Source organism: Stegostoma tigrinum, chromosome 36 (assembly GCF_030684315.1).
Source record: "Stegostoma tigrinum isolate sSteTig4 chromosome 36, sSteTig4.hap1, whole genome shotgun sequence".
Lineage (NCBI taxonomy): Eukaryota > Metazoa > Chordata > Chondrichthyes > Orectolobiformes > Stegostomatidae > Stegostoma > Stegostoma tigrinum.
In genome coordinates this window covers 8562694-8580146 of record NC_081389.1, presented here as the reverse complement: position 1 = coordinate 8580146, position 17453 = coordinate 8562694, and positions in this window count along the sequence as shown.

Sequence of the window (17453 nt, the reverse complement as noted above, 5' to 3'; positions counted from 1 at the left end):
CAACATCATGGGCAATGTATCCCTACTGAATGATTTACTCAACACCTAAGTGTGACAAGACAACCAGCAATGCACCTGTTATTCAGATGTGTAATTTTTTGTCAGTAAAATTGTGCCGATCGCAATGCTATGACATGAGGAAAGGCACAATTTTCAAAGGTGATGCTTCACAAAAATGTCTTTTGGTTCAAAAACCCTGTCAGCTTCATAAACTATTTATTCCTATATAAAATGCAAGACATTAGCCCTGGTATTCAGCATCCATGTGGATTTGTACATATTACCTGGACAAGAAACTCACCATTGGAAGAGATCATTACCTTGCCACATTGTGGAGGAGCAGAAGCTGCTCAGGCCAGTATAGGACGCACCAATCACTCACAAATAGACAGAGAAAAAACACTCTGGTGGTGATAATTGTGTGACAGCAACGAAGAAGAGATCATCATTTGTCATGAGCTACTGCAGAGTGCACTTCCAGACTAGTACAGTCAACTTGTTATGGTTCAAGGTTTGACTTGGAAGAGAGCTATCAACCAGATACCAATACGACTATGTCTGTCTGACACACAGAGCAGATTACCAACCCAGACACAGGCCAGGATCTACATGATGATGCCCTTGACTGTTGACTTCAAGGTTGAAGATGTTCTCAAGGTTGAACTTCTTACACTTTGGCCAGGGCCGAGGTGGACAATTGCAATCAGCACTTGCCAAAGATGCACAGTTATATAAGAGTTATATAAGGTCATTATCCAGGGATGGCCTGTTAGTATTGAAAAGCTTCCTACAAAGATATGTTCAGTTTGCCGCACAGAAATGTTCTTGGTCTATCCTGGCAAGTAATTTTCTAGGACAGACAACTCTTAATATCAAAAGAATTACATGAGGTTATCATGTCCATTTTACATCAGGAATATTTGGGTATTGCCAGTGTAAAACAGTGAGCATGTGAGACTGTGCTCTGGCCAGGGATCAAGAAGAATATTTATTGATTCATGAGTGCATGAAGCATGCCAAATGTGCCAACCCAACAGCGGAGAAAATCTCTAATCCTCATGATGTTCCATTCATTCCTTGGACAAAAGTAATAACAGAGCCATTCACGGTTCACGGGGAAGATTATGTCCTTGTGATAGATTACTTCTCCTAACTTCCCATTTTCCAGCAATGTGGCAATGCAATTTACTGACACAATAAACATAATTTTCAGTTTATTCAATTTCCTAGAGTGAGTAGTGCCTGAGAATGGATGAAATTCACTGGCAAACCATTTTGAAACATATGTATTCAATGGGAAGTGACCTGTACTACATTATCACCCATATCCACTCTCAGATGGTCTAGCAATGGTATGGACCTTTGACTAAATGATCATTAAGTGTTGAGTAATAAAGCAAGCTTTTGATGTGATTTGATTTGATCTATTATTGTCACATGTTCCAAGATGCAGTGAGCAGTTTTGTTTTGCATACGGTACAGGCAGAGCATACCATACAAAGTGCATCAGGGCGATAAAACAGAGCGAGGAATATAATGCTACGGCTGCAGGGAAGGTGCACAAAAAGCAAGGGCAACATCAGATTGGAAATTTGAGGTCCATTCAGGAGCCTAATCACAACAGGGAAGTTCTTGAATCCGTTGACACGTTAGTTTAAGCTTTTGTATCTTCTGCCTGACAGAAGAGGTTTGAAGAGATTATAACTGGAGTGGCAGGGGTCTTTGATGATATTGGCTGCCTTCCCGAGGTAGTGAGAAATGTTGATGGAGTCAATGGATAGAAGGTTGGTTTGTGTAATGGGCTGGGATGTGTTTACAACTCTCTGTTTTTTTTATGATGCTGCATTGCGTTGCAGCATTTTTGAGCAAGACCTTTACAGAAAGGATTATCATTCCCAGCACAATTTATGTTCGGAATGACCTTGTCCAGCATTCAGTTGTCGAACCTTTCCGAGACACGGGGCATTCTTCTTCAACCACAGAGGAGAATGAAGGAAATATTTAACAAACAAACATGTATAGAATTGGTAAAACTGATCATTGGGTGGATTATGAGTCAAATACAAATATTTAGATGCCAGCAAAGGTTTTTTAGAATATGTAACCAACCCAGGTCACACAAAGCCATTCCTGATCACAATGCTATGTTGTGGAGGAGCAGAAGCTGCTCAGGCCAGTGTAGGACACACCAATCGCTCACAGAGAATGAACACTCTGGTGTTGACGATTGTGTGACAGCAACCAGCAGCAAGACACCAATGTTAATCTTGTAAACTCTATTTTAATTGGTTCTATAATTACAGTGACAACATATGCCTTTGTATATCACACATACCTGTTTGGGATAGTTTCAATTTTGGAAAAGGGGGAATGTGCGTTATGTTGCTTGGTCGCTCTATCAGTATTCATAACATCACCACTGTATCATGGCTTGTGACCCAATGTAAAAAATAAATCAGACTCCATCTTCACAAGGATCACTTGAAGCATGACACATTAATGGAAGAATTCTGCTTTTTGTCTCCTAATAGCTTAATTTGAGCTAAGACATGACTGATATGACTGTGTAGATTATATCTGCATACATTAGTGAACTGTAACTAGCACCTGTTGGATTCTTCAAAACCATGTTATTCTCACGAATTTCTTAGGGCACTAGAGATAACAGAAACATTGCAACATCAGGTAGAATACCTTAATAGACACAAAATCCACATCATTCCCAACAACTGCTGGCCGATTCATGACAACAAATCTGAAACAAATTTGCTGAATGAGAAATGGTGTAAATTTTTAAATCACGAATGAGGTACTGTTTAATCAGTTTCTTTCGAATCATAGAATCCACTACAATGTGGAAACACACCATTCAGCCCATCGAGTCCACACCAACCCTCTGAAGAGCATCCCACCCAGTCCTAACTCCCTCCCCTGTAACCTTGCATTTCCCCTGGCCAATCCACCTAATCTGCACATCCCTGAACACTACGGGCAATTTAGCACAGCCAATCGATCGAACCTGCACATCTTTGGACTGTGGGAGGAAACCGGTGCACCCAGAGGCAACCCATGCAGACACGGAGAGAACGTGCAAACTCTACACAGACAGTCACCCGAGGTTGGAATCAAACCCATGTCCCTGATGCAGTAAGGCGAAACACTGAGCCACCATACTGCCCCAGTTCTCTCTGTTATGTTTTTGTAGCAGGAGTTTGAGGCGGTGACCAGTCGCACCCCACGGGGATTAACCGCCCTTCGCCCTTTGTGTGTTAGAATGGAGAGCAAAAATAATAAGTCAGACTTGGCTGAATTCTAGGACCAATCTCTGCTTCACTTCTTGAGCACAACACAATCTGTCATAGAGCTGTCTGCTCTGGCCTGTAACGAAGTGAATCCCAGACCATGACCATTTGTTATTGGCACATATATTGTTGGAAGAAAGTATTATTTTAAAATATTTATTAATAACAGAAAATAATGAAGCAATCATTCCAAAACCTGTCTCATGGGTAGCCATTTGAGCATGAACTGCTAGATAACCCAACGCAACATGATTTAGATGTAGTTTGTTGGGTCACATTCAGAGTTTTGCACCATGGGAATAACTAAGATTTGTTCTTTTGTTGACAGGTATTTCTTTTCAACTTCCTTCAAAAGTCCGCTGCCAAATAACACTGGCTGAAAAACCAAGTTCAGATGCAAGTCAGAAGTGAGAAGTAGTTTTCTATATTGTCCTTATGATGAATATTCCTTGTCTTTAGGACAGAACTTGCTCTCTTGATTAAAAAAAAAGGGATAATTGCTGTTCTTTTTACATATCTAACAGGCACATTACTAAACCGTATAACAAGGTATCTTTAAAAGTACCTTTAACCTATTAAATCAAACACAGGAACAGTAGAAAACAAAATATGACAATCAGTCACAGATTGTTTCATAGTCAGATTACTAAAAGCTTGGTCAAAGTTTTGAGAAGTGTCTCAAAGGAAAAAAGTGAGATAGAAGGCAGAGACGTGTGGGGAGAGAATTCCAGAGCTTGGCGTCCAGGTAACTGAAAGTACAGTTGCCAAATTAGGTATATACACCAAAACAGAATTAAGGGAATGCAGAAAACTCAGGGGGTGTATGGTTATAGAAGATTACAGAGAAAAACAGTGGCAAAGTCATGCAGGGATTTGAAAATCAGAGGCATTGGAATTTTTAAATCATCATATTCTTAGATTGGGAGCCAATGTCAATCAGCGAGCAGAGGATGACTGGTGAATGGCACTTGCTGTGAGTTAAGATCTAAGGCAACCTTGGATGGGTTCAAATTTGTATCAGAAAGTGAACAATCAGCCAAGAGTGCAATGGAATAGACTGGTTCAGAAATAACAAAGACATGATTGAGGCATCAGCAGCAAATGAACAGAGACAAGCAATGAACGATCAAATGTCAAATGCACATGTGCTTCAATTTCCTTAAATTCCTGCTGATTCAAATAATTAAGGTTTTACACTAATAAGGATAATGAAAAAAAACAGGTTGTTTCACAAAGGGACAAAATGGTTAACAACAGTATGAGGGCATTGGCAGCTGGAGTAACTGCACAGAGACTGCTATTGTGTCACAATGTCAGCCTTTATTTACCTGGCTGCGACCAACCAGCTCAGGGTCAAACACCTGAACTGAGGCAATTCTAAATCCCCTGTTTATATCAGCCAGCCAAGACTTCCTGATTGGCCCAGGTTAACACCCCTGAAGATCCCAAGTCAATGAGATCCACCTGGCTCTAATTACTACAAGAACCTTTGTTAAGTAAAGAATAATAATAAAAAGTTAACATTGGAGTGGCTGTAACTTATAGATTAATTAATGGAACTAATAGAGAAGAATGAATTTGTTCTGCTTTCCATTACTGAGGCTTGATGGCAGGATGTCCAAAGTTAGGAACTAAATATTCCAGCAAATTTAGAGTAAGTCAGATAAATGGAAAAGCAGGAAGGGTGGCTTCGATAATAAAGGATGACATAAGAACGGGATCGAAGAAACATTTCAATGGATACCACGATATCCAATCAGTCTGGATGGACTTAAGAATGATAAAGAGCAGTAAACAATGATAAGAGCAATTTATGCATCTTCCCCAACCTGATCATAATGTTGGAAGGAGAATAAATCAAGAAAGTGTACAAGCATGTAACAGAGGTAGGCACTAAAATAATGCAGAGGAATTTTGCCAATTTGGTGGAAATATTTTGCTGGTCATGTTTATGGAATGGATTTGGGTCAATATTTTCAAGAACAACACATTCAGGCAGCAATCAGGGAACAGACTACAAAAACAAAGTTGCTGGAAAAGCTCAGCGGGTCTGGCAGTGTCTGTGAAGGAGAAAACAGAATTAAAGTTTCGGGTCTGGTGACCCTTCCTCAGAGTTGATGGTGGCTGGGAAAACGTCAGTTTATATGCAGAAAATAGGGAGGTGGCTGGGGTAGGGAATAAACAATAGGAAAGAGCCCAAAGAGAGAGATAAGCAGTTGGACAGACAAAGGAGTTGCTAATGATCAGGCTGGGAGGGTGAATAGTTGTTCATGGGGACTGTTAGTGACTAACAGCAGGGGGTGTGTAATGGCAGGCTATGTGGTAACAAGGCCTGGTGTGTGGGGTGGGGGCTGGGACATGGGAGAGCTTAAGCCCTAAAATTATTGAACTCAATATTGAGGCCGGAGGGCTGCAGGGTCCCCAAATGGAAAATGAGGTGCTGTTCCTCCGGATTGAGTCTGGCTTCGCTGGAACACTGCAGCAAGCCAGAGACTTAGATGTTGGCCAGAGAGCAGGTTGGTACATTGAAGTGGCAGGTAACAGGTAGTTCAGGGTCTTTTTTGCAAGCAGAACGTAAATGTTCATTGAAGCAGTTGCCAAGTCTATGCTTCATTTCCCCAATGCAGAGGACACCTCATTGTAAGCAGCAAATGCAGTAGACCAGATTCTGGGAAGTGCAAGTGAAGTGTTGCTTTGTATTTGGATACTTGGGAGGGAGGAGGTAAATGGGCAGGTGTTACACCTTTGCTGGTTACAGGGGAAGGTGCTGTAGGGTTGTGGAGAGGTGTTGGGCGTGAAGGAAGTGTGGACCAGGGTGTCCTGGATGGAGCAGTCCCTGCAGAATGTGGGCAAGGAAGGAGAGGGGAATGTGTTTCTGGTGGTGGCATCTCACTGGAGGTGGAGGAAATGGCATCTGATGATCTTCTGGATGTGGATGCTGGTGGCATGGTCGGTGAGGACAAGGGGAACCCTATCACTGTTGCGGGAGGGAAGAGAAGGGGTGTGGCTGGAAGTGCAAAAGATGGGCGGGACCTGGTTGAGGGCTCTGTCGACAACGGAGCTGGGGAATCCTCAGTTGTGGAAGAAGATGGGCATTTTGGAGGCTCGCGTGTCGAAGTTGGCCTCATCTAACCATATGCGATGGAAACAGATGAACTGAGAGAAAGGGATGGAGTATTTACAGGAAATGGGGTGTGAGGATATATAGTTCAGGTAGCTATGGGAGTAAGTGGGTTTGTAATGGACATTAGTGGCCAGTCTATCCCCAGAAATTGAAATAGAAATGTTGAGGAAACGAAGGGAGGAGTCAGAAATAGATCAGGTGAAAGTGAGGGCATGGTAGAAATTGAAGGCAAAATTGATGAAGTTTTCCAATTCCAGATGAGAGAGGGTAGCAGCACTGATGATATCATTGATGTAGCGGAGAAGGAGTCGTGGGAGGGGGCTGGAATAGGACTGGAACTAGGAATGTTCCACATACCCACGAAGAGGCAGCCATATCTAGGACCCATGCGGGCACCCAAGGCCACCCTCTTACCTGAAGAAAATGAGAGGTGTTGAAAGAGAAGTTGTTGAGGATGAGGACAAGCTCAGCCAAGCGGAGGAGGATGGTGGTGAGGGGATGATTCAGGTCTTTGCTCCAGGATGATGGAGGAAGGGTCACCAGACCCGAAACTCTAACTCTGTTTTTTCCTTCACAGCTGCTGCCAGACCTGCTGATCTTTTCCAGCAACTTTGTTTTAGTTCCTGATTTACAGCATCCAGAGCAGTTCTTTCAGTTTTTATAGGGAACAGGTTATTTTAAATCAGGGCAAACACTCATGTATTCTTGACCTCATCCACCCTTTCTTCTCCTTTCCAGTTATCCTTCCAATACTTCCCTTTAATCTAGCAGTTGGCCATCCTTTCTGATATCCTTCCTTTTCTTTTCTCATTATTCCCTTGTGAAATATCTTGTGGTTGTTTTCTACATTAGACAAGCTGAACAGATTCAAGCTGATGTTTTTTTGGAATATATGTAACGGAAAGGTCTTCACCCATGGGTCCAGTGAGGACAACTTTCATCTTTGGTTGAGAGTCATAGGTGAAGTACCAATTCGGACAGTTTATCACAAAACATAGACTGATATTCCAACAAAAAGTTTAAGTCAACTGTTAATTTTGTGATGGGAAAGCTGGTTCCAGTGGGTTTCCTGTGGGATTCAGTGCTACAGTAGGTCACCTGTCATTAAAGGTTCATATCAACTGTTTTGACTTAACAGTCACTTACTAGGTTAATAAATGTGCAATGCAATGAAAATTGGTTGACATTAATAGTGAGGAAGAAATCCATGGACTGTAGGAAGACATCAATAGACTGATCAAGTGGGCAGAAAAATGGCAAATTAATTTCACTCTTCTTTTTTATTCATTCTCAGGATGTGGATTTTGTTGGCTACAGCAGCATTTATTGTTCATCCCTAATTGCCCAGAGGGCAGTTAAGAGTCACATGTAGGCCAGGCCAGGTAAGAACATGTAACAAGCAGTTACATTTCCTGATGGACATTGATGAAATAATAACTCTTTAGAACTGGGATGAGGAAGAATTTCTTCAGCCAGAGGGCGGTAACTTTGTGGAACTCTTTGCTGCAGAGGGCTGTGGAGGCCAAGTCATTGAGTACATTTACAACAGAGATAGATAGGTTCTTGATTGGTAAGGGGATCAAGGATGATGGGGAGAAGACAGCAGAATGGGGTGGCTAGGTGGTGGAGCAGACTTGATGAGCCAAATGGTCTAATTCTGCTACTCTGTCACATTGTCTTCTGGTTATGAGTGAACATAGTGAATAATTGACATAGTTTCATGGTCACCACTAGGCTCTTAATTCCAACTTTAAATAAAACACAAATTCCGTGGTAGGGTTCAAATCCAGGCCTCGAGAACATTTTGTACATCTAAAGTAATAGTCTAGCAATTATACCACTAGGTCATCAGGAATAATCACACAGAGGCTGCTATCCTGTCACCAAGTCACCCTTTATTTACCTGTGCACTGTACATGGGCTCTGTCCCTCAACTGAGGAGACCTTCTGATCTCCTGTTTATACCTGTCAGACATGGCTCCCTGATAAGTGCAGGTTAACAACCCCAATCGAGATTCAAATCACTACACATCACCTTCCCTGAGTTGGAGATAAAATGTTTACATATGCATCCAGTACTGGTTGCCCAGTTATAGTAAGGATATTATTAAACTGGAGAGGTTTCAGAAGAGATTTACCAGGATGTTGCCAGGTATGGAAGGTTTTAGTTATAAAGAAAGGCTGGATATCACAGTAATGTGGAAAGTTGAGAGAATATTTTATAGAACTTTATGAGATAATAAGGTGTATAGATAGAGTTAATGGCCGTTGTCTTTGCCCTAGGATGGGAGATTTCCAGACTAAGTTGATAGGAGAGAGATTTAAAAAATACATGAGGAGCAATTTTTTTACATAGGGTGGTTCACATGTGGAACTTCCTGAGGAGATGGTGGATGTGGATATAATTATGATGTTTAAAAGACACTTGGATAGGAAAGATTTGGAGGGATATGGGTCAGGAGCAAGCAGGGTGTGACTAGTTTAGTTTGGGTAATATTTGGCATGGACTGGTAGCACTGAAGTATCTGTTTCCATGCTGTATGACTCTATGACTCTAAGACTAATAGGCATAGGATTTCTCAATAAATAGCAGACTTTGACTAGTGCAGATCAACAGTGGGAGCTTTGGGTTTACAGATGCCTGAAGGTGATTGGATAAGTAGATAAGGTGGACACTTTCTTCTGGTGGTCAAGGCCTAGTCTGTAAGTACAAGGAGGTATACAAAATACTAGTTTGCCCATAGTGTACTGTGGACAGTTCTGGCCACTGTTGTATGGAAGAATGTCATCAAAATAGGGAGGGTAGAGAGGAGATTTACAAGGATATTGTCAGGAATGGTACACTTTAGCAATGAAGAAAGATTGGATAGACTGTGTTTGTCTTCTTTGAAAGGAGGAGATTCAGGGGAGATATATAAAATTAAGGCACCTGGACTGGGTGGATAGGAAGGGCCTACTTCCCCTAGCTGGGAGGATAGGAAGCAGCGAGTATAGAATAAAAGTAGGTAGAGGAAGGATTCGAGGGAGTTGTGTGATATCTTCACCTTGATGATGTGGGGAGGCAGAAATCCCCATTGTATTTAAAAAAATGTATGATTATGCTTCATAGAAGCTGTAACATATAGGAATAAGAGTTGGGAAATGGGGTGACATCGGATTATACATTTTTGGCAGGCAATAGGCCATTAGCCTCCTACTACATGGTACATGTTTCCATTATGTTGCTCCTATGCTTTTTCTAACATTCAATTTGTCAACTTGCTCTTCATCTTTTGAAGGTGCTCACATCTGAAATCATAGACTGGGTTTTAGGTGGAGCTAGTGGACCTGCCTCTCTGCGGAAAGTTCGTTGTGTGCCCAAGTCCACTAGGCCAGGTTGACCTGAGTCAGTTTTAAGGCAGGCGAGCCATTAATTAGTTCAGGGCATGATTTCTGTATGCACCAGGTAACCAGAAGCTCTCTAGTCCCAGCAGCGCCACCAGGAGCAGTGGACACCACTAGGACTGCAGCACCATTAAAGGACGACTGTTCATGGAGCCTAGGAGAAATGGCAAGTCGGGGTCTTTTAACGCTAACCTCTCACCAGGCTGACAGGCCCAGTCAAGGTGGTTGGAGAACCAGGTTCTGGAGTGTCAACACACCAGAGGTTGAGGCACAGTGGAATACAGTTGGAAAGGAGTTACCCTCAGTGCTCTGAATACTAATCCTGGACACCATGGAATCTCATGATACCAAGTTAAACTTAGGCATGGGAACCTTCTATGCACTACATCCTCAGCTGCTGAATCAGTTCTCTTCCATACTGGACATCTGTTAAAAGGATGCACTGAGGTGGCAAGGGCATTAAATGTACTTTGGGTGGGCTCTTCTATCTCCATCACTATCGGTGGGTCAGTAGCACCACTATAGACTAAAACCCTAAAGGACATATCAGCTGCACTGGGCCTACAATAAATGGCAAAGGAACCAACAAGAGGGATCTACAAAATCCCTCTTTTTGTGGAGGGAATTTATAAAAGTGGAGTAGGAGTGACCACTGGAAAGTCCTTGTGGAGGTGAAGACCTGCCTCCAGATTGAGGCCACCCTTCATCAAGTTGTCAAAAAGCAGGTGACTTCAGACCCCTCTGGTGTCAATGGAAAGATGTTTACACTGTTGGATTTGTGACAAGTAGGGTAAATACTTAAGGCCATTCACTTTGTTTTCAGTTCAGAAGAACCTAGGATTGAACTATGTTTTTAACATTCAGTCCAGTAAACACGCAGTTTGTGTTCAAAAGCTAGTTAAGTTGCTGTCTTAGGAGGATGTCACAGCAGTTTAGGGAAACATTTAGCTCACAGAAAGGCATTACCTTTTTACATCTTCCCAGCTAGGAGAATGTAGTAATTAGAACTTAGAAAGTTTAGGTTCAGATCCTTGAAAAGTTCATTTTGGCAGATTTGGAAAGAAGATGAATGGGTATATAAATAGGGAGGTTTTAGAGTGATTATGGGCCAAATGCTGGCAAATGGGACTAAGTTAATGTAGGAAATCTGGTTGGCATAGATGGGTCAGACCGATAGGTCTGTTTCCATGCTGTACAGCTCCTTGACTCTATGATTCTATGTCTCCACACTCAACTGTAAAGAAATTGGAAGCCACTCAGCTAGATAGAAACTACACTGCAGGTTCTGTAACGGTTAACTTAGTTTGTTTTTATATCTTCTCTGATGTGATATAGATTGGCTGTAAAATGGAGAAAAAAATGCACTTATGTGAATATGCTGCATGACTTAACACTTCATTAACTAAATAAACAAAAAAAATTGTCAAGCCTTAACAGCAATGGTGTATTGTACTTTTTCTACGAGTGTAAATGTAGGTAAATCAGGTTCCTCAGGGGCTTCCCATGAAAGAGTGTACCCCCTACAATGTGGCTTTTCGTAGAATCCTTACAGTGCAGAAACAGGCCAGTCAGCCCAACGAGTCCACACCACTCTTTGAAGAACATCCAACCCAGACACCTTCCCCTATATTTCCCATGTCTAATCCACCTAAACTAAACATATCTGGACACAATGGGCAATTTAACATGCTAATTCACCTAACCTGCACATCTTTGGGCTGTGGGAGGAAACCAGAGCACCCAAAGGGAACCCTTGTAGACACAGGGAGAATGTGCAAACTCCACACAGACTGAGGGTGGAAACAAACGTGGGTCCCTGGCGCTGTCAGGCAGCATTGCAAACCACTGAGCCACCGTGCCACCCTTTGATTGCAATTAATACTGAGCTTCTGGATGAATAAGCCAAGCTGCTCTAAATAACCTCTCTCTACCTCATTTTAGGATGCAATAATTGTCCAGTCTCGATCATTGGATCCTAACACCATGCTTGAAGTTTAGAGTAAAATCCTCCACAGTTGCCATTAGACATAGTTGCCACTGAAGGACTCAAGTGTTAGCATGCCACCTGAGCCCTATACACTTCTGGTAAAATACCAGGAAAGTGGGTAGTTAACCATGTCATTCTACACAAATTTGTGACCTTCCTGTCCACCACCCAGTTCCCAAGGTCAGGAATGTCATATTAGATTCCTAACAGTGTGGAAACAGGCCCTTCGGCCCAACAAGTCCACACTGCCCCGTGAAGCATCCCACCCAGACCCATCCCCCTATAACCCATACACTCCTGAACACTATGGGCAATTTAGCATGGCCAATCCACCTAGCCTGCACATCTTTGGGCTGTGGGAGGAAACCAGAGCACCCAGAGGAAACCCACACAGACACAGGGAGAACATGCAAGCTCCGCACAGACAGTCGCCCGAGGTGGGAATTGAACCCGGGTCCCTGGCGCTGTGAGGCTGCAGTGCTAACCACTGAGCCACCGTGCCGCCCTAATTCCACTTAAGCTTTAAGCTTTACTATTCAGTATGTATTTCCTCTCAGACCTCTCCATATTGAGGAAGAAATTGCATTTGTGTAGCAGCTTCAGAACATCAATACCTCCCACATTCCTTCAGTGCCTCTTTCCTGTGGGCTCAAAATGACAGCAGCAGAGTGGGCAGCAGCACAGAGCAGAGAGGGCGAGATAGAGTGAGTGACCTCAAGTGTAAAGGCCCCAGTATGGAGCAATTGCAGGCTATAGAAGGGCTGTAACGTTTATCTTTTAAATTTTTTTCTTTATTTTTCCAAATTGTACAATGAAGAACTTAAGTGTAGAACTTGTAGCGTTTCTCTTCATTTCTCCATTTTTGTACCTTATCTATTTTGGTACCTAAGATTTGTAAATACGCACTTTGTGTCTAAGACGGCAATATGTGTGGCAACATTGTACACTTTTCGCTGTACTCCTGTACTGGTGTACTTGAGTACATGTGACAATAAAACCTAATTATAATTCTGCTGCACTAAATGTCACTTTAGATTTCTCACATCAAAGGCTGTTTAACCTGATTTTAAGTTTGTTTTAAAACAGTAGTAAATCTGCTCAGCTCGTTGATGTCAAGGGCCTTCTGACTCAGACGGGGAAGTTGGGCCAGACTTATAGGTTAGGTTTTGTCCGAACGCTATGCAGATTGCTACCTTCTCCTGCATTCAGTGATAGTCTTCACAGTTATACACACTTACCATTTGGTGCAGGTTTTGCTTTTGTGTCATTTCCAAATGCTGCATGAGAACTGGTCCCAACACTGACCCCTGGGGGACATTGTTTGCATTCCTGCGATCTGAATTAGCCACCAATATCTACTTCTGTGCTTTCATCAAACACCTATCCATGCTGCGACATGCCATTTTGTTCAGTGCATAATCGGTTTATCAACAAATCTGCAATGCAGTGCTTTAATAAATACTTCCTTAAAATGTTTGTACATACAGGATGCTGGGGGATTTGCCAAGGGACTCAATGATGCAGATTTTGTGTTCAAACTTAAATTGCGATCAGATTAAAAGCCGTCACTGGAGTATAAGACTCTGTCTTCTGCTACATACTTTTTACAAAATTCAAATGTTGGTGCCATCCAAAGTAAATTTTAAAGTTGATGGGCTGTCACTTTTTGCAGGCTAGAGTGCACTAGTTAAACATTTAATAGCAAACCTCTGCACTTCACAAAGCAATATTTCATTATTCTACTCCCATCTTCTATTTAAAGAATACAGCTGTGAATCATCAATCAGTTGATATGAGTACAATCACAGACAAAGCTTGTATTGATGAAGCACCTTTCTATCTGCAGCCCATTGTCTTTTTGAAATATAGTCACCCACTCTCTAGGTAAAGAAATTTCTCTTCATCTCAATCCTTGATACCCTATATCTTAAGCAATGACTCCTGGTTCTGGAGTCTCCATTCTTTGGAAACATTTACCTTGTCTAGCCATAGAGTCACAGAGTCATACAGCACAGAAACAGCCCCTTTGGCCCAACCAGTCCATGCCGAACATAATCCCAAACCAAACTAGTCCCACCTACCTGCTCCTGGTCCATATCCCTCCAAACCTTTCGTATTCATGAACTTATCCCGATTTCTTCTAAACATTATAATTATACCACTTCCACCACTTCATCAGGAAGTTCATTCCACATGTGAACCACCCTCTGTGTAAAAAAATTGCCCCCATGTATTTTTCAAATCTCTCTCCTCTCACTTAAAAATGTGCCCCTCAGTCTTGAAATCCTCCAATAACCCTATCTGTACCCCTCATTATTTTCTAAACTTCTAGAAGTTCGCCTCTCAACCTCCTTCACTCCAGTGAAAATTGTTCTATGTTCTATGTTCTAAATTCCCATCATATTCAGCCTCTCCTTAATAACTCAAACCCTCCATTCCCAGCTACATCCATGTAAATTTCTTCCAAACCTCTCCAGCTTAATAATATCCTTCCTACAAAAGGGCAACCAGAACTGGACACAGTACTCCAGAAGACGCTTTACCAATGTCCTGTGCAAACTCAACATTACATCCCAACCCCTATACTCAAAGGTTTGAGCAATGAAGGCAAATGTGCTAAATGCCTTCTTAACCACCCTATCTGTATGTGATGCAAATTTCAAAGAATTATGTCCCTGAGCCCCTAGGTCTCTCTGTTCTATAACACTACCCAAGGTCCTAGTTTAATTATATAAGTCTTGCCTTTGTTTGTTTTGCCAAAATGCAACATCTCACATTTATCTGAATAAAGTTCCACCTGCCACTCTTCAGCCCATTGACCCAATTAGTCAAGATCTCTTTAAAATCATAGAGAACCATCTTCAATGTCCACTATGCCACCAACCTTGGTGTCATCCACACACTTATTAGCCATGCCTCCTATATTCTCATTCAAATCATTTATGTCAATGACAGATCAAAGTGGACCCAGTGCTGATCCCTGTGGAACACTGCTGATTACAGTCAGACAGCCTTAATGTTGTAACGAGACAGATGATTAGTTCTATAGACATAATGGGAACTGCAGATGCTGGAGAATCCAAGAGAACAAAGTGTGAAGCTGGATGAACACAGCAGGCCAAGCAGCATCTTAGGAGCACAAAAGCTGACGTTTCGGGCCTAGACCCTTCATCAAAGATCTAGGCCTGAAACGTCAGCTTTTGTGCTCCTAAGGTGCTGCTTGGCCTGCTGTGTTCATCCAGCTTCACACTTTGTTGATTAATTCTATAGCCAACTCTATCTGAGCAGTTTGCACAAGACAAAAAGAAGTGAAAAACTGTTTCCCAAGCTACTGAGAGAACCAGTTTTCATCCAAGTGGAGTCACCATCCCTGCTTCAAGCCACAGGAAATGTGGCATTAATCAGGATAGTGTTGGGGACTGGATGGGATGCCCTTTGGAGGGTTTGTACACTTGATGGCCTGAATGTCCTCTTTCTGCATGTGTAGGGTTTTTATTTGTTTGTGGGAATGCATGTATAGAAGATCACACTTCCAAGTGAGCAGACAAGGTCTCACAGTAACATCTCACCTGAAAATAATGCGAACAGTTTTGGTCCCCTTACTTCAGGAGTCCAGATAAGATTCACTTGGCTGATCCCGGGTATGGAGGGACTGTCTTAAGTGAAGTGGTTGAGTGGTTTGGGCATGTACTTGTTGGAGTTTAGATGAATGAGTGGTAATCTTATTAAAAAATACAAGAGCCTCGTGAGCTTGACAGGGTAGATGTGGAAAGATTATTTCCCCTTGTGGGAGAGTCTAAGACCAAAGGGTATTATTTCAGAATAGGGGGTTGCACATTTAAGGCAAAGAGGAGGAGAAATCTATTCTTTCATAGGGTTGTGAATCATTATACGTAATTAAGGCTGGACTAGACACGTCTCCGCACCCTTACAGCACCTTCCCAGAAGGCAAAACTTCCATCTGTTTATTTCCACCCTCTTCACAGTCCAAGGCCCCAGACACAACTTCCAGGTGAAGCAATGATCTACCTGCAATTCACTTAATCTAGTCTTACCGTATTCACCGCTCGCAATGTGATCTGCCCTACGGTGAAGTGATGAAGTGCGGACTGGTTCGCCGCTTTGTGTCATACCTTCGTTCTGTCAGTTAAAAATGACTCCAAGCTTCTGTTGCCTGTCACTTCACCGCCCTGTTTCCAGGTTGACATCTCTGTCTCTGGCTTGCTGCAGTGTTCCAGCATTCTCAACACAAGCTAGAGGAACTGAGATTCATTTTCTGCTTGGGGAACCTCGCAGCCCTCTGGACTCAATATCAAGTTCAACAATTTCAGAGTCTCAATATCTTCTCCCATGCCATTACATGGCCTACATGTAACTCCAGACCCATTGCAATGTAGTTGACTCTTAACTGCTCTCTGGGCAATTAGGGTTGGGCAATAAATGCTGTTTGGCCAGCGACACCCTCATCCCATGAATGAATGAAAAAAACCCGAACACCACGCCCTAAGCCTTGTTATCACATGGGCTGCTTTCAGCACAGCCAACTCAATCTCACCCACTCATGGTTGCCATTAGCAGCTCTTCTGACTCTCCAGCTTACCATTTCCCAATCCTTTACCTGTCTTTCACTCCTTCTAGGCTCCATCTCTACTCATTAAATTTTCCTTAACCCTCCTCCTCACCCCGTCTTCAGCAAAGACATCACCTTTTCCTAGCTACTACTGGTCCTGATGAAGGGTCACTGCAATATCTGCATTCTTTCCACGGATGCTATTAGACCTGCTAAATTTCTCCAGCAGTTTCTGGTTTTGATGCAGATTTTTAATCAGTAAGGAAATGAAGAGCTGCAACAAAAATTCAGGAAAATGGAGTTGAGGATGAGTAGATTAAAATCATAGAATTGCTACACTGTGGAAGCAGGCCTCTCAGCCCATCAAGTCCATACTAATCATCCAAAGAGGAGCACCCAACCCAGACCTGCTTCCTACCCACTAACCCTGCATTTCCCATGGTTAATCCAGACAACCTAGACATCCCTGGAAGCTGTGGGCAATTCACCTAATCTGCCCAGCTTTGGGCTGTGCAAGGAGACCAGAGCTCCTGGAGGAAACCCATGTAAACACAGGGAAAATGTGCAGACTCTACACAAACCACCAAATGAGGGTGGGATTGAAACCAGGTCCTTGGTGCTGTGAGGCAGTAGTGCTAAACCACTGAGCAACTATGCCAACCCAACAGCTTCCAACTCATTAAATGACCAAGCAGACTCGCTGAGCTGAACAGCCTACATCAGCTCCTATCAATTTACACCCTTAAAGAGGTGCATCTGACTGTGTGGAACTCCCTTACTGCTGCTGTCAGTTCGTCAAGCTACGTGCTCATTTCCTGGAGGGAGGCTGGAGTGCTTTAAATGTAATATGTGCAGTGTATCCTGTCTTCACTGGGAGATACAATGGACCAAATCATTTGGACCAGGACAGTGGAAGAAAGATATATGTCCAGCCCTTGTGAAACTCCAGACAACCTAATTGTGTAGTAATTGCACAGAAACTTCCATTGGGCAATTACCTGGCATTGGAAAACTGACCCAAGTCCTGAACCCGAAGCCAGAACTAGAAACTTCAAAGCCTTTTAACTGACATAGAGTAATAGTGTG